At 44.2% G+C, this 16,946-nt stretch overlaps 8 non-coding genes and 1 pseudogene across 8 annotated transcripts; all 9 read left to right on the top strand.

Moving 5' to 3' along the window:
* Nucleotides 1–569: 569 nt before the first annotated feature.
* LOC141228427 (U2 spliceosomal RNA) lies at nt 570–788 on the top strand (annotated as a pseudogene).
* Nucleotides 789–1,903: 1,115 nt separating this feature from the next.
* LOC141228808 (U2 spliceosomal RNA) lies at nt 1,904–2,094 on the top strand. Its single transcript, XR_012295607.1, has one exon. It is a non-coding gene; the product is annotated as a U2 spliceosomal RNA (small nuclear RNA).
* A 1,115-nt stretch (nt 2,095–3,209) lies between these two features.
* On the top strand, nt 3,210–3,400 carry LOC141228807 (U2 spliceosomal RNA). Its single transcript, XR_012295606.1, has one exon. It is a non-coding gene; the product is annotated as a U2 spliceosomal RNA (small nuclear RNA).
* A 1,115-nt stretch (nt 3,401–4,515) lies between these two features.
* On the top strand, nt 4,516–4,706 carry LOC141228806 (U2 spliceosomal RNA). Its single transcript, XR_012295605.1, has one exon. It is a non-coding gene; the product is annotated as a U2 spliceosomal RNA (small nuclear RNA).
* A 1,115-nt stretch (nt 4,707–5,821) lies between these two features.
* On the top strand, nt 5,822–6,012 carry LOC141228805 (U2 spliceosomal RNA). Its single transcript, XR_012295604.1, has one exon. It is a non-coding gene; the product is annotated as a U2 spliceosomal RNA (small nuclear RNA).
* Nucleotides 6,013–7,127: 1,115 nt separating this feature from the next.
* LOC141228804 (U2 spliceosomal RNA) lies at nt 7,128–7,318 on the top strand. The gene has a single exon (XR_012295603.1). It is a non-coding gene; the product is annotated as a U2 spliceosomal RNA (small nuclear RNA).
* Nucleotides 7,319–8,433: 1,115 nt separating this feature from the next.
* LOC141228802 (U2 spliceosomal RNA) lies at nt 8,434–8,624 on the top strand. Its single transcript, XR_012295602.1, has one exon. It is a non-coding gene; the product is annotated as a U2 spliceosomal RNA (small nuclear RNA).
* A 1,118-nt stretch (nt 8,625–9,742) lies between these two features.
* On the top strand, nt 9,743–9,933 carry LOC141228801 (U2 spliceosomal RNA). The gene has a single exon (XR_012295601.1). It is a non-coding gene; the product is annotated as a U2 spliceosomal RNA (small nuclear RNA).
* A 1,115-nt stretch (nt 9,934–11,048) lies between these two features.
* On the top strand, nt 11,049–11,239 carry LOC141228800 (U2 spliceosomal RNA). Its single transcript, XR_012295600.1, has one exon. It is a non-coding gene; the product is annotated as a U2 spliceosomal RNA (small nuclear RNA).
* Nucleotides 11,240–16,946: the final 5,707 nt, after the last annotated feature.

Here is a 16,946-nt window from a genome sequence, read left to right as displayed (position 1 = left end):
AGGGATTTTCAGAAGAAAAGAGATCTCATAAGATCTGCAGTATGTCCAAGGGATGGTTGTGGAGCGAATGAGACGGTGAGGCACCTTATGTGGGATTGTAATTTTGCGTATGATGTGTGGAAAGGTGTGGGTGGACTGTGTAAAGGGGTTGCTGGTGTGAAGTTTATTGATTGGAGAGTGGCTATGTTTGGTTTTGGTGCTAGTCGTCGTGGCCTAGAAAGGATGATGTGGTTTATTATGGTGTGTGTGCAGGAGAGCTTGTGGGATGTGAGAAATTTGTGTGTGTTTAAAAGAGTAAATTTAACAGTAAATGATTGTATTAGGTTGATCTTAGCAAGACTATATGTAATCTATTTGTGGGATACAAGAGAAGGTGGTGGTGGTGGAACAGATTCTGAAGGTGTGTGGAAATACCTTAAGTGGCAGGATATGGTTAAATACCGTTGATATTTTTTCTGGAAATTTCTCTGGCATAGGATTACTTGTTTGTATTTTTGTTGAATAATACTTTAATAAAGAAACCACAATGATGTTTATGAAGTGGCAGTATAACTTATGACGAAGTCTGGTTAACTGTTTGCTTATATCTAAACCTGAGTGGTTTTAAAAAAAAAAAAAAAAAAAAAAAAAAAAAATCTGTTCTTATCAGTTTAATATCTGATACGTCCCCTATCTGGGGACCATATATTAAATGGATTTTTAGAACAGGGAGATGGAAAAAGAGCTTGCTCTGTCCACTCCACGCATTGACCTGGTATTGCAGTATCTCCAGGACCGGTGCACCCCTTCTTTAATGCAGTTTCTAAAATCAGAAAGAATTGAATTCAATGTTTTTTGTTCATTTTGCTTGTTTGTCGGATTTTGGGATGGACTCTTTGGCTTTGCTTTTCTTCTCCTCATTGGATTTTTCATGTTCAAAGTTGCAGAAGCCAGATTACAAGCTCATTTTGGTTCAACTTCAGCAACTGTGCATTGCATTGCCATGTAATGTGATGCAATGCTATCTTTCTAGCTCTCCCTTTTTACTTCCTTTTGGATAAACAGACATATTAGGCAAGCATTTTGGAGCTTTCACCTAAATAACTACAGGTGGTGAGATAAGCTGCACAATATAATTGACCTTTCAGTATATTGTTGCACACACACCATCTATTTAGCAAATGCCCTTGTTATCAACAGCAGCCTTTTAAACTCACCTGAGCTAACAGGTATGTGCGCTGGTTACTCTGCTGCGCTTAAAATTTCTTTTTTGGTTTGCTACAATGCCTTTTCTGAAACGTTGTCTCCTTCTGCTGGAACACTGACTTCTTTCATTTAATGCCTGCAGACTATAAAAGAGAACCCAACCCAAAAAGTTTGGTTGATTAGTCTGTGGCATTCTGTTAAACTGTTGCTTATGGCGGTCTCTGTGAGCTTCTCAGCGACATTCAGCCAGCCAGGTATCCTGCCTGCAGTAGATGGAATGTGGCAATGGAACGCTGGCTGCGCGTGTCATAATAGGCTCTGAGCCTTTATATACCTGTGCACAGCAGCAGCCACCTTCAGTCTGCTGCTGGACAGCCAGCAGCAGCAGCAGCAGGAGAGGTATGTAATCAGGAGCCCTCCTGCTAAGGGTAGACAGCTGCTCGTTCCACCCCACCCCCCGCCTTAATTGGTTCTCCTCCCTTCCATCGGTGTTGAGGCGGGTGGGAACAGCAGGGGGTGAAGGTGCTGTGTTTAAAGAGGTGGAGTTATGCAGATCTAAAACGCGTGGATTGCAGCAGCAGCAAGCCGAAAAGTGCAGGCATGTAAGGGATCTAGAGGTTGACAACATGTCTTCTTAACGGGAGTCCAGGAGCTCATCTCCACAAATGGACTTTTCAGGATCCTTGGGTGGCTCCGTAGTTTGAAACCAATTCTGGTTATCGCTTCTCGGCCTTTTGGCTAAGATCAAGTGTAGTATCTGTTCTTATCAGTTTAATATCTGATACGTCCCCTATCTGGGGACCATATATTAAATGGATTTTTAGAACAGGGAGATGGAAAAAGAGCTTGCTCTGTCCACTCCACGCATTGACCTGGTATTGCAGTATCTCCAGGACCGGTGCACCCCTTCTTTAATGCAGTTTCTAAAATCAGAAAGAATTGAATTCAATGTTTTTTGTTCATTTTGCTTGTTTGTCGGATTTTGGGATGGACTCTTTGGCTTTGCTTTTCTTCTCCTCATTGGATTTTTCATGTTCAAAGTTGCAGAAGCCAGATTACAAGCTCATTTTGGTTCAACTTCAGCAACTGTGCATTGCATTGCCATGTAATGTGATGCAATGCTATCTTTCTAGCTCTCCCTTTTTACTTCCTTTTGGATAAACAGACATATTAGGCAAGCATTTTGGAGCTTTCACCTAAATAACTACAGGTGGTGAGATAAGCTGCACAATATAATTGACCTTTCAGTATATTGTTGCACACACACCATCTATTTAGCAAATGCCCTTGTTATCAACAGCAGCCTTTTAAACTCACCTGAGCTAACAGGTATGTGCGCTGGTTACTCTGCTGCGCTTAAAATTTCTTTTTTGGTTTGCTACAATGCCTTTTCTGAAACGTTGTCTCCTTCTGCTGGAACACTGACTTCTTTCATTTAATGCCTGCAGACTATAAAAGAGAACCCAACCCAAAAAGTTTGGTTGATTAGTCTGTGGCATTCTGTTAAACTGTTGCTTATGGCGGTCTCTGTGAGCTTCTCAGCGACATTCAGCCAGCCAGGTATCCTGCCTGCAGTAGATGGAATGTGGCAATGGAACGCTGGCTGCGCGTGTCATAATAGGCTCTGAGCCTTTATATACCTGTGCACAGCAGCAGCCACCTTCAGTCTGCTGCTGGACAGCCAGCAGCAGCAGCAGCAGGAGAGGTATGTAATCAGGAGCCCTCCTGCTAAGGGTAGACAGCTGCTCGTTCCACCCCACCCCCCGCCTTAATTGGTTCTCCTCCCTTCCAACGGTGTTGAGGCGGGTGGGAACAGCAGGGGGTGAAGGTGCTGTGTTTAAAGAGGTGGAGTTATGCAGATCTAAAACGCGTGGATTGCAGCAGCAGCAAGCCGAAAAGTGCAGGCATGTAAGGGATCTAGAGGTTGACAACATGTCTTCTTAACGGGAGTCCAGGAGCTCATCTCCACAAATGGACTTTTCAGGATCCTTGGGTGGCTCCGTAGTTTGAAACCAATTCTGGTTATCGCTTCTCGGCCTTTTGGCTAAGATCAAGTGTAGTATCTGTTCTTATCAGTTTAATATCTGATACGTCCCCTATCTGGGGACCATATATTAAATGGATTTTTAGAACAGGGAGATGGAAAAAGAGCTTGCTCTGTCCACTCCACGCATTGACCTGGTATTGCAGTATCTCCAGGACCGGTGCACCCCTTCTTTAATGCAGTTTCTAAAATCAGAAAGAATTGAATTCAATGTTTTTTGTTCATTTTGCTTGTTTGTCGGATTTTGGGATGGACTCTTTGGCTTTGCTTTTCTTCTCCTCATTGGATTTTTCATGTTCAAAGTTGCAGAAGCCAGATTACAAGCTCATTTTGGTTCAACTTCAGCAACTGTGCATTGCATTGCCATGTAATGTGATGCAATGCTATCTTTCTAGCTCTCCCTTTTTACTTCCTTTTGGATAAACAGACATATTAGGCAAGCATTTTGGAGCTTTCACCTAAATAACTACAGGTGGTGAGATAAGCTGCACAATATAATTGACCTTTCAGTATATTGTTGCACACACACCATCTATTTAGCAAATGCCCTTGTTATCAACAGCAGCCTTTTAAACTCACCTGAGCTAACAGGTATGTGCGCTGGTTACTCTGCTGCGCTTAAAATTTCTTTTTTGGTTTGCTACAATGCCTTTTCTGAAACGTTGTCTCCTTCTGCTGGAACACTGACTTCTTTCATTTAATGCCTGCAGACTATAAAAGAGAACCCAACCCAAAAAGTTTGGTTGATTAGTCTGTGGCATTCTGTTAAACTGTTGCTTATGGCGGTCTCTGTGAGCTTCTCAGCGACATTCAGCCAGCCAGGTATCCTGCCTGCAGTAGATGGAATGTGGCAATGGAACGCTGGCTGCGCGTGTCATAATAGGCTCTGAGCCTTTATATACCTGTGCACAGCAGCAGCCACCTTCAGTCTGCTGCTGGACAGCCAGCAGCAGCAGCAGCAGGAGAGGTATGTAATCAGGAGCCCTCCTGCTAAGGGTAGACAGCTGCTCGTTCCACCCCACCCCCCGCCTTAATTGGTTCTCCTCCCTTCCAACGGTGTTGAGGCGGGTGGGAACAGCAGGGGGTGAAGGTGCTGTGTTTAAAGAGGTGGAGTTATGCAGATCTAAAACGCGTGGATTGCAGCAGCAGCAAGCCGAAAAGTGCAGGCATGTAAGGGATCTAGAGGTTGACAACATGTCTTCTTAACGGGAGTCCAGGAGCTCATCTCCACAAATGGACTTTTCAGGATCCTTGGGTGGCTCCGTAGTTTGAAACCAATTCTGGTTATCGCTTCTCGGCCTTTTGGCTAAGATCAAGTGTAGTATCTGTTCTTATCAGTTTAATATCTGATACGTCCCCTATCTGGGGACCATATATTAAATGGATTTTTAGAACAGGGAGATGGAAAAAGAGCTTGCTCTGTCCACTCCACGCATTGACCTGGTATTGCAGTATCTCCAGGACCGGTGCACCCCTTCTTTAATGCAGTTTCTAAAATCAGAAAGAATTGAATTCAATGTTTTTTGTTCATTTTGCTTGTTTGTCGGATTTTGGGATGGACTCTTTGGCTTTGCTTTTCTTCTCCTCATTGGATTTTTCATGTTCAAAGTTGCAGAAGCCAGATTACAAGCTCATTTTGGTTCAACTTCAGCAACTGTGCATTGCATTGCCATGTAATGTGATGCAATGCTATCTTTCTAGCTCTCCCTTTTTACTTCCTTTTGGATAAACAGACATATTAGGCAAGCATTTTGGAGCTTTCACCTAAATAACTACAGGTGGTGAGATAAGCTGCACAATATAATTGACCTTTCAGTATATTGTTGCACACACACCATCTATTTAGCAAATGCCCTTGTTATCAACAGCAGCCTTTTAAACTCACCTGAGCTAACAGGTATGTGCGCTGGTTACTCTGCTGCGCTTAAAATTTCTTTTTTGGTTTGCTACAATGCCTTTTCTGAAACGTTGTCTCCTTCTGCTGGAACACTGACTTCTTTCATTTAATGCCTGCAGACTATAAAAGAGAACCCAACCCAAAAAGTTTGGTTTATTAGTCTGTGGCATTCTGTTAAACTGTTGCTTATGGCGGTCTCTGTGAGCTTCTCAGCGACATTCAGCCAGCCAGGTATCCTGCCTGCAGTAGATGGAATGTGGCAATGGAACGCTGGCTGCGCGTGTCATAATAGGCTCTGAGCCTTTATATACCTGTGCACAGCAGCAGCCACCTTCAGTCTGCTGCTGGACAGCCAGCAGCAGCAGCAGCAGGAGAGGTATGTAATCAGGAGCCCTCCTGCTAAGGGTAGACAGCTGCTCGTTCCACCCCACCCCCCGCCTTAATTGGTTCTCCTCCCTTCCAACGGTGTTGAGGCGGGTGGGAACAGCAGGGGGTGAAGGTGCTGTGTTTAAAGAGGTGGAGTTATGCAGATCTAAAACGCGTGGATTGCAGCAGCAGCAAGCCGAAAAGTGCAGGCATGTAAGGGATCTAGAGGTTGACAACATGTCTTCTTAACGGGAGTCCAGGAGCTCATCTCCACAAATGGACTTTTCAGGATCCTTGGGTGGCTCCGTAGTTTGAAACCAATTCTGGTTATCGCTTCTCGGCCTTTTGGCTAAGATCAAGTGTAGTATCTGTTCTTATCAGTTTAATATCTGATACGTCCCCTATCTGGGGACCATATATTAAATGGATTTTTAGAACAGGGAGATGGAAAAAGAGCTTGCTCTGTCCACTCCACGCATTGACCTGGTATTGCAGTATCTCCAGGACCGGTGCACCCCTTCTTTAATGCAGTTTCTAAAATCAGAAAGAATTGAATTCAATGTTTTTTGTTCATTTTGCTTGTTTGTCGGATTTTGGGATGGACTCTTTGGCTTTGCTTTTCTTCTCCTCATTGGATTTTTCATGTTCAAAGTTGCAGAAGCCAGATTACAAGCTCATTTTGGTTCAACTTCAGCAACTGTGCATTGCATTGCCATGTAATGTGATGCAATGCTATCTTTCTAGCTCTCCCTTTTTACTTCCTTTTGGATAAACAGACATATTAGGCAAGCATTTTGGAGCTTTCACCTAAATAACTACAGGTGGTGAGATAAGCTGCACAATATAATTGACCTTTCAGTATATTGTTGCACACACACCATCTATTTAGCAAATGCCCTTGTTATCAACAGCAGCCTTTTAAACTCACCTGAGCTAACAGGTATGTGCGCTGGTTACTCTGCTGCGCTTAAAATTTCTTTTTTGGTTTGCTACAATGCCTTTTCTGAAACGTTGTCTCCTTCTGCTGGAACACTGACTTCTTTCATTTAATGCCTGCAGACTATAAAAGAGAACCCAACCCAAAAAGTTTGGTTGATTAGTCTGTGGCATTCTGTTAAACTGTTGCTTATGGTGGTCTCTGTGAGCTTCTCAGCGACATTCAGCCAGCCAGGTATCCTGCCTGCAGTAGATGGAATGTGGCAATGGAACGCTGGCTGCGCGTGTCATAATAGGCTCTGAGCCTTTATATACCTGTGCACAGCAGCAGCCACCTTCAGTCTGCTGCTGGACAGCCAGCAGCAGCAGCAGCAGGAGAGGTATGTAATCAGGAGCCCTCCTGCTAAGGGTAGACAGCTGCTCGTTCCACCCCACCCCCCGCCTTAATTGGTTCTCCTCCCTTCCAACGGTGTTGAGGCGGGTGGGAACAGCAGGGGGTGAAGGTGCTGTGTTTAAAGAGGTGGAGTTATGCAGATCTAAAACGCGTGGATTGCAGCAGCAGCAAGCCGAAAAGTGCAGGCATGTAAGGGATCTAGAGGTTGACAACATGTCTTCTTAACGGGAGTCCAGGAGCTCATCTCCACAAATGGACTTTTCAGGATCCTTGGGTGGCTCCGTAGTTTGAAACCAATTCTGGTTATCGCTTCTCGGCCTTTTGGCTAAGATCAAGTGTAGTATCTGTTCTTATCAGTTTAATATCTGATACGTCCCCTATCTGGGGACCATATATTAAATGGATTTTTAGAACAGGGAGATGGAAAAAGAGCTTGCTCTGTCCACTCCACGCATTGACCTGGTATTGCAGTATCTCCAGGACCGGTGCACCCCTTCTTTAATGCAGTTTCTAAAATCAGAAAGAATTGAATTCAATGTTTTTTGTTCATTTTGCTTGTTTGTCGGATTTTGGGATGGACTCTTTGGCTTTGCTTTTCTTCTCCTCATTGGATTTTTCATGTTCAAAGTTGCAGAAGCCAGATTACAAGCTCATTTTGGTTCAACTTCAGCAACTGTGCATTGCATTGCCATGTAATGTGATGCAATGCTATCTTTCTAGCTCTCCCTTTTTACTTCCTTTTGGATAAACAGACATATTAGGCAAGCATTTTGGAGCTTTCACCTAAATAACTACAGGTGGTGAGATAAGCTGCACAATATAATTGACCTTTCAGTATATTGTTGCACACACACCATCTATTTAGCAAATGCCCTTGTTATCAACAGCAGCCTTTTAAACTCACCTGAGCTAACAGGTATGTGCGCTGGTTACTCTGCTGCGCTTAAAATTTCTTTTTTGGTTTGCTACAATGCCTTTTCTGAAACGTTGTCTCCTTCTGCTGGAACACTGACTTCTTTCATTTAATGCCTGCAGACTATAAAAGAGAACCCAACCCAAAAAGTTTGGTTGATTAGTCTGTGGCATTCTGTTAAACTGTTGCTTATGGCGGTCTCTGTGAGCTTCTCAGCGACATTCAGCCAGCCAGGTATCCTGCCTGCAGTAGATGGAATGTGGCAATGGAACGCTGGCTGCGCGTGTCATAATAGGCTCTGAGCCTTTATATACCTGTGCACAGCAGCAGCCACCTTCAGTCTGCTGCTGGACAGCCAGCAGCAGCAGCAGCAGGAGAGGTATGTAATCAGGAGCCCTCCTGCTAAGGGTAGACAGCTGCTCGTTCCACCCCACCCCCCGCCTTAATTGGTTCTCCTCCCTTCCAACGGTGTTGAGGCGGGTGGGAACAGCAGGGGGTGAAGGTGCTGTGTTTAAAGAGGTGGAGTTATGCAGATCTAAAACGCGTGGATTGCAGCAGCAGCAAGCCGAAAAGTGCAGGCATGTAAGGGATCTAGAGGTTGACAACATGTCTTCTTAACGGGAGTCCAGGAGCTCATCTCCACAAATGGACTTTTCAGGATCCTTGGGTGGCTCCGTAGTTTGAAACCAATTCTGGTTATCGCTTCTCGGCCTTTTGGCTAAGATCAAGTGTAGTATCTGTTCTTATCAGTTTAATATCTGATACGTCCCCTATCTGGGGACCATATATTAAATGGATTTTTAGAACAGGGAGATGGAAAAAGAGCTTGCTCTGTCCACTCCACGCATTGACCTGGTATTGCAGTATCTCCAGGACCGGTGCACCCCTTCTTTAATGCAGTTTCTAAAATCAGAAAGAATTGAATTCAATGTTTTTTGTTCATTTTGCTTGTTTGTCGGATTTTGGGATGGACTCTTTGGCTTTGCTTTTCTTCTCCTCATTGGATTTTTCATGTTCAAAGTTGCAGAAGCCAGATTACAAGCTCATTTTGGTTCAACTTCAGCAACTGTGCATTGCATTGCCATGTAATGTGATGCAATGCTATCTTTCTAGCTCTCCCTTTTTACTTCCTTTTGGATAAACAGACATATTAGGCAAGCATTTTGGAGCTTTCACCTAAATAACTACAGGTGGTGAGATAAGCTGCACAATATAATTGACCTTTCAGTATATTGTTGCACACACACCATCTATTTAGCAAATGCCCTTGTTATCAACAGCAGCCTTTTAAACTCACCTGAGCTAACAGGTATGTGCGCTGGTTACTCTGCTGCGCTTAAAATTTCTTTTTTGGTTTGCTACAATGCCTTTTCTGAAACGTTGTCTCCTTCTGCTGGAACACTGACTTCTTTCATTTAATGCCTGCAGACTATAAAAGAGAACCCAACCCAAAAAGTTTGGTTGATTAGTCTGTGGCATTCTGTTAAACTGTTGCTTATGGCGGTCTCTGTGAGCTTCTCAGCGACATTCAGCCAGCCAGGTATCCTGCCTGCAGTAGATGGAATGTGGCAATGGAACGCTGGCTGCGCGTGTCATAATAGGCTCTGAGCCTTTATATACCTGTGCACAGCAGCAGCCACCTTCAGTCTGCTGCTGGACAGCCAGCAGCAGCAGCAGCAGCAGGAGAGGTATGTAATCAGGAGCCCTCCTGCTAAGGGTAGACAGCTGCTCGTTCCACCCCACCCCCCGCCTTAATTGGTTCTCCTCCCTTCCAACGGTGTTGAGGCGGGTGGGAACAGCAGGGGGTGAAGGTGCTGTGTTTAAAGAGGTGGAGTTATGCAGATCTAAAACGCGTGGATTGCAGCAGCAGCAAGCCGAAAAGTGCAGGCATGTAAGGGATCTAGAGGTTGACAACATGTCTTCTTAACGGGAGTCCAGGAGCTCATCTCCACAAATGGACTTTTCAGGATCCTTGGGTGGCTCCGTAGTTTGAAACCAATTCTGGTTATCGCTTCTCGGCCTTTTGGCTAAGATCAAGTGTAGTATCTGTTCTTATCAGTTTAATATCTGATACGTCCCCTATCTGGGGACCATATATTAAATGGATTTTTAGAACAGGGAGATGGAAAAAGAGCTTGCTCTGTCCACTCCACGCATTGACCTGGTATTGCAGTATCTCCAGGACCGGTGCACCCCTTCTTTAATGCAGTTTCTAAAATCAGAAAGAATTGAATTCAATGTTTTTTGTTCATTTTGCTTGTTTGTCGGATTTTGGGATGGACTCTTTGGCTTTGCTTTTCTTCTCCTCATTGGATTTTTCATGTTCAAAGTTGCAGAAGCCAGATTACAAGCTCATTTTGGTTCAACTTCAGCAACTGTGCATTGCATTGCCATGTAATGTGATGCAATGCTATCTTTCTAGCTCTCCCTTTTTACTTCCTTTTGGATAAACAGACATATTAGGCAAGCATTTTGGAGCTTTCACCTAAATAACTACAGGTGGTGAGATAAGCTGCACAATATAATTGACCTTTCAGTATATTGTTGCACACACACCATCTATTTAGCAAATGCCCTTGTTATCAACAGCAGCCTTTTAAACTCACCTGAGCTAACAGGTATGTGCGCTGGTTACTCTGCTGCGCTTAAAATTTCTTTTTTGGTTTGCTACAATGCCTTTTCTGAAACGTTGTCTCCTTCTGCTGGAACACTGACTTCTTTCATTTAATGCCCGCAGACTATAAAAGAGAACCCAACCCAAAAAGTTTGGTTGATTAGTCTGTGGCATTCTGTTAAACTGTTGCTTATGGCGGTCTCTGTGAGCTTCTCAGCGACATTCAGCCAGCCAGGAATCCTGCCTGCAGTAGATGGAATGTGGCAATGGAACGCTGGCTGCGCGTGTCATAATAGGCTCTGAGCCTTTATATACCTGTGCACAGCAGCAGCCACCTTCAGTCTGCTGCTGGACAGCCAGCAGCAGCAGCAGCAGGAGAGGTATGTAATCAGGAGCCCTCCTGCTAAGGGTAGACAGCTGCTCGTTCCACCCCACCCCCCGCCTTAATTGGTTCTCCTCCCTTCCAACGGTGTTGAGGCGGGTGGGAACAGCAGGGGGTGAAGGTGCTGTGCTTAAAGAGGTGGAGTTATGCAGATCTAAAACGCGTGGATTGCAGCAGCAGCAAGCCGAAAAGTGCAGGCATGTAAGGGATCTAGAGGTTGACAACATGTCTTCTTAACGGGAGTCCAGGAGCTCATCTCCACAAATGGACTTTTCAGAATCCTTGGGTGGCTCCGTAGTTTGAAACCAATTCTGGTTATCGCTTCTCGGCCTTTTGGCTAAGATCAAGTGTAGTATCTGTTCTTATCAGTTTAATATCTGATACGTCCCCTATCTGGGGACCATATATTAAATGGATTTTTAGAACAGGGAGATGGAAAAAGAGCTTGCTCTGTCCACTCCACGCATTGACCTGGTATTGCAGTATCTCCAGGACCGGTGCACCCCTTCTTTAACCCCTTAATAACATCTGACGTACTAATACGCGTCTGTGCCCTGGGACTTAAGAGCCAGACCCGTATTAGTACGTCATCGCGATCGCGCCCGCACACAGGCTGTGCGGGCGCGATCGCCGCCGGGTGTCAGCTGATTGTCACAGCTGACACCCGGTACTATATGCAGGGAGCGGTCACGCACCGCTCCCAGCACATTAACCCCCGCGATGCTGCGATCGAAGTCGATCGAAGTCGATCGCGGCATTGTGGGGGCAAGGGGAGGTGATCGGCGATACTCACCTCCTCTTCCGGCTTCCAGCGCAGTCTGCAAAGGCTTCCCGGGTGTTGCCATGACGACCCGATGTCGTCATGACAACATCCGGGTCACCAGAGAGCAGGAAGATTGCTTGGACATGCGCAGTGCATCTCCAAGCAATCTTCACACTGTGCACTTCTGACAGCCTTCATGGCATAGGGATGGTGCTCCATTCCTGTGCCATGCAGGCGATCAGAAAAAAAAAAGTGAAAGTCCCAGAGTGGGACAAAGTAATAAAGTGTATAAACTGTGTGAAAGTGGAAAAAAAAAAAAAAAAAATGTGCAAAAATATTATAAAAAAATAAAAAAAATAATACACCAAAAATAAAAATATAATGTACCCATCAATAAATATTATTATAAAAAAAATAAAAAAAAAACAATAAAAGTACACATATTTGGTATCGCCGCGTCCGGAACAACCTGACCTATAAAACTGTCCCACTAGTTAACCCCTTCAGTGAACACGGTAAAAAAAAAAAAAAAAAAAACAAGCAAAAAACAATGCTTTATCACCATACCGCCAAACAAAAAGTGGAATAACACGCGATCAAAAAGACGTATATAAATAGAAATGATACCGCTGAAAACATCATCTCGTCCCGCAAAAAACAAGCTGCCATATAGCTCCATCAGCCGAAAAATAAAAAAGTTATAGCTCTCAGAATAAAGCGATACTAAAAAATATTTATTTCTATAAAATAGCTTTTATTGTGTATAAGCGCCAAAACATAGAAAAATGATACAAATGTGGTACCGCTGTAAACGTACTGACCCGAAGAGTAAAGCTGCCTTATCAATTTTACCACACGCGGAACAGAATAAAAAAAAAAAAAAAAAAACAATTCCTGAATTGTTGGTTTTTGTTTATTCTGCCTCCCAAAAATCGGAATAGAAAGCGATCAAAAAATGTCACGTGCCTGAAAATGGCACCAATAACAACGTCAAGTCATCCCGCAAAAAACGAGCCGTCACATGACTGTCTGCCAAAATCTGGAAAAATTATAGCTCTCAAAATATGGCGATGCAAAAACTAGATTTTACAAAAAATGCGTCTTTTAGTGTGTGACAGCTGTCAGTCATAAAAACCCCATATGATTCTGGCATTGCTGTAATCACACCGACCCGAAGAATAAAGTCGTCTAATCACTTATACCGCACAAGGAACGGCGTCAAAAATAAACTCTTGAGTTAGGATTGGGCTAGGGTTAGGGCTGGGTTTGGGGCTAGGGTTGTGCTGGGGCTAGGGTTGTGCTGGGGCTAGGGTTGTGCTGGGGCTAGGGTTGTGCTAGGGTTAGGGCTGGGGTTGGGATTTTTTTCAAAAGTAAGAAAAAAAGATGACGATATGGCGACTAGTGTTGAGAGCAAGTGCTCGCTACTTGAGTTTGCATCGGGTGCTCTGGTATGCATTTAGTATCGTGGGTATTTGAGTGACATGCTCGAGTCTCTGCCCCATATGCTTCGCGGCCAAAAAACTTTACGGGGATTGCCTGCCATGCACGAGCGATCCCCGCATGTTTTTTTTTGGGTGTCTAATAACCGTGAAACATGCGGAGCAGGGACTCGAGCATGTCACTCGAGCACACGCTGTACATGGTGCATACCTGAGTACCCGATGCAAACTCAAGTAGCGAGCACTTGCGCTCAAGAATAATGAAAACTTATTCAATATGATGACCTAATGTAAACAAATAATGTGCCGTACCTCTGGGTTCAAAATGTTCACTATACACCTTAATAAAATCTTTGAGGGGTATAGTTTCCAAAATGGGGACACTTGTGGGGGAGCTCCACTGTTTAGGCACATCACGGGCTCTCCAAACGCGACATGGTGTCCGCTAACAAATTGAATGGAAAATCGGCTCAAATTGTTAGCGGACGCCATGTTGCGTTTGGAGAGCCCCTGTGTGTCCATACATTGGAGCTCCCCCACAAGTGACCCCATTTTGGAAACTAGACCCCCCAAGGCACCTATCTAGATGCATAGTGAGCACTTAGAACCCCCAGGTGCTTCACAAATTGATTCGTAAAAATGAAAAAGTGAAAATAAAACACTTTTTCATTTTTATGAATCAATTTGTGAAGCACCTGGGGTTCCAAGTGCTCACTATGAATCTAGATAGGTGCCTTGGGGGGTCTAGTTTCCAAAATGGGGTCACTTGTGGGGGAGCTCCAATGTTTGGGCACACAGGGACTCTCTAAATGCAACATGGTATCCGCTAACAAATTGAATGGAAAATCGGCTCAAATTGTTAGCGGACACCACATTGCGTTTGGAGAGCCCCTCTGTGCCCAAACTTTGGAGCTCCCCCACAAGTGACCCCATTTTGGAAACTAGACCCCCCAAGGCACCTTTCTAGATGCATAGTGAGCACTTGGAACCCCCAGGTGCTTCACAAATTGATTCATAAAAATGAAAAAGTGAAAAAAAAAACACTTTTTCATTTTTATGAATCAATTTGTGAAGCACCTGGGGTTCCAAGTGCTCACTATGAATCTAGAAAGGTGCCTTGGGGGGTCTAGTTTCCAAAATGGGGTCACTTGTGGGGGAGCTCCAATGTTTGGGCACACAGGGACTCTCTAAATGCAACATGGTATCCGCTAACAAATTGAATGGAAAATCGGCTCAAATTGTTAGCGGACACCACATTGCGTTTGGAGAGCCCCTCTGTGCCCAAACTTTGGAGCTCCCCCACAAGTGACCCCATTTTGGAAACTAGACCCCCCAAGGCACCTTTCTAGATGCATAGTGAGCACTTGGAACCCCCAGGTGCTTCACAAATTGATTCGTAAAAATGAAAAAGTGAAAAAAAAAACACTTTTTCATTTTTATGAATCAATTTGTGAAGCACCTGGGGTTCCAAGTGCTCACTATGAATCTAGATAGGTGCCTTGGGGGGTCTAGTTTCCAAAATGGGGTCACTTGTGGGGGAGCTCCAATGTTTGGGCACACAGGGACTCTCTAAATGCAACATGGTATCCGCTAACAAATTGAATGGAAAATCGGCTCAAATTGTTAGCGGACACCACATTGCGTTTGGAAAGCCCCTCTGTGCCCAAACTTTGGAGCTCCCCCACAAGTGACCCCATTTTGGAAACTAGACCCCCCAAGGCACCTTTCTAGATGCATAGTGAGCACTTGGAACCCCCAGGTGCTTCACAAATTAATTCGTAAAAATGAAAAAGTGAAAAAAAAAACACTTTTTCATTTTTATGAATCAATTTGTGAAGCACCTGGGGTTCCAAGTGCTCACTATGAATCTAGATAGGTGCCTTGGGGGGTCTAGTTTCCAAAATGGGGTCACTTGTGGGGGAGCTCCAATGTTTGGGCACACAGGGACTCTCCAAATGCAACATGATATCCGCTAACAAATTGTCGGCTCAAATTGTTAGCGGATATCATGTTGCATTTGGAGAGTCCCTGTGTGCCCAAACATTGGAGCTCCTCCACAAGTGACCCCATTTTGGAAACTAGACCCCCCAAGGCACCTATCTAGATGCATAGTGAGCACTTGGAACCCCTAGGTGCTTCACAAATTAATTCGTAAAAATGAAAAAGTGTTTTTTTTTTCACTTTTTCATTATTACGAATCAATTTGTGAAGCACCTGGGGGTTCCAAGTGCTCACTATGCATCTAGAAAGGTGCCTTGGGGGGTCTAGTTTCCAAAATGGGGTCACTTGTGGGGGAGCTCCAAAGTTTGGGCACAGAGGGGCTCTCCAAACGCAATGTGGCGTCCGCTAACAATTTGAGCCGATTTTCCATTCAATTTGTTAGCGGATACCATGTTGCATTTAGAGAGTCCCTGTGTGCCCAAACATTGGAGCTCCCCCACAAGTGACCCCATTTTGGAAACTAGACCCCCCAAGGCACCTATCTAGATGCATAGTAAGCACTTGGAACCCCTAGGTGCTTCACAAATTGATTCGTAAAAATGAAAAAGTGTTTTTTTTTTCACTTTTTCATTATTACGAATCAATTTGTGAAGCACCTGGGGGTTCCAAGTGCTCACTATGCATCTAGAAAGGTGCCTTGGGGGGTCTAGTTTCCAAAATGGGGTCACTTTTGGGGGAGCTCCAAAGTTTGGGCACAGAGAAGCTCTCCAAACGCAATGTGGTGTCCGCTAACAATTTGAGCCGATTTTCCATTCAATTTGTTAGCGGACACCATGTTGCATTTAGAGAGCCGCTGTGTGCCCAAATATTGGAGCTCCCCCACAAGTGACCCCATTTTGGAAACTAGACCACCCAAGGCACCTATCTAGATGCATAGTGAGCACTTGGAACCCTCAGGTGCTTCACAAATTGATTCATACAAATGAAAAAGTGTTTTTTTTTTCACTTTTTCATTGTTACGAATCAATTTGTGAAGCACCTGGGGGTTCCAAGTGCTCACTATGCATCTAGATAGGTGCCTTGGGGGGTCTAGTTTCCAAAATGGGGTCACTTGTGGGGGAGCTCCAATGTTTGGGCACACAGGGACTCTCTAAATGCAACATGGTGTCCTCTAACAAATTTAACGGAAAATCGGCTCAAATTGTTAGCGACACCATGTTGCGTTTGGAGAGCCGCTGTGTGCCCAAACATTGGAGCTCCCCCACAAGTGACCCCATTTTGGAAACTAGACCCCCCAAGGCACCTATCTAGATGCATTGTGAGCACTTGGAACACTCAGGTGCTTCACAAATTGATTCATAAAAATGAAAAAGTGTTTTTTTTTTTCACTTTTTCATTGTTACGAATCAATTTGTGAAGCACCTGGGGGTTGCAAGTGCTCACTATGCATCTAGAAAGGTGCCTTGGGGGGTCTAGTTTCCAAAATGGGGTCACTTGTGGGGGAGCTCCAAAGTTTGGGCACACATGGGCTCTCCAAACACAACATGGCGTCCGCTAATTATTCAAGCAAATTTTACAATCAAAAAGTCAAATAGCGCTCCTTCCCTTCCGAGCCCTGCCGTGCGCCCAAACAGTATTTTTTCCCCAAATATTGGGTATCTGCGTGCCCAGGGGAAATTGCACAACAAATTTTCGGGTCCATTTTTTCTTGTTACCCCTGTGAAAATAAAAAAAATTGGGTCTAAATTAACATTTTCGTGAAAAAAGTTAAATGTTCATTTTTTTCTTCCACATTCAAAAAATTCCTGTGAAGCACCTGAAGGGTTAATAAAGTTCTTGAATGTGGTTTTGAGCACCTTGAGGGGTGCAGTTTTTAGAATGGTGTCACTTTTGGGTATTTTCTGTCATAAAGACCTCTCAAAGTGACTTCAAATGTGATGTGGTCCCTAAAAAAATGGTTTTGTAAATTTTGTTGGAAAAATGAGAAATCGCTGGTCAACTTTTAACCCTTATAGCTCCCTAACAAAAAAAAATTTTGGTTCCAAAATTGTGCTGATTTAAAGTAGACATGT

This window comes from Phyllobates terribilis, unplaced genomic scaffold (genome assembly GCF_046119375.1).
Source record: "Phyllobates terribilis strain yellow unplaced genomic scaffold, ASM4611937v1 Scaffold_437__1_contigs__length_1545540, whole genome shotgun sequence".
Lineage (NCBI taxonomy): Eukaryota > Metazoa > Chordata > Amphibia > Anura > Dendrobatidae > Phyllobates > Phyllobates terribilis.
Note: the sequence above shows the minus strand (reverse complement) of the source record. Positions and strands in the feature narration are given on the sequence as shown.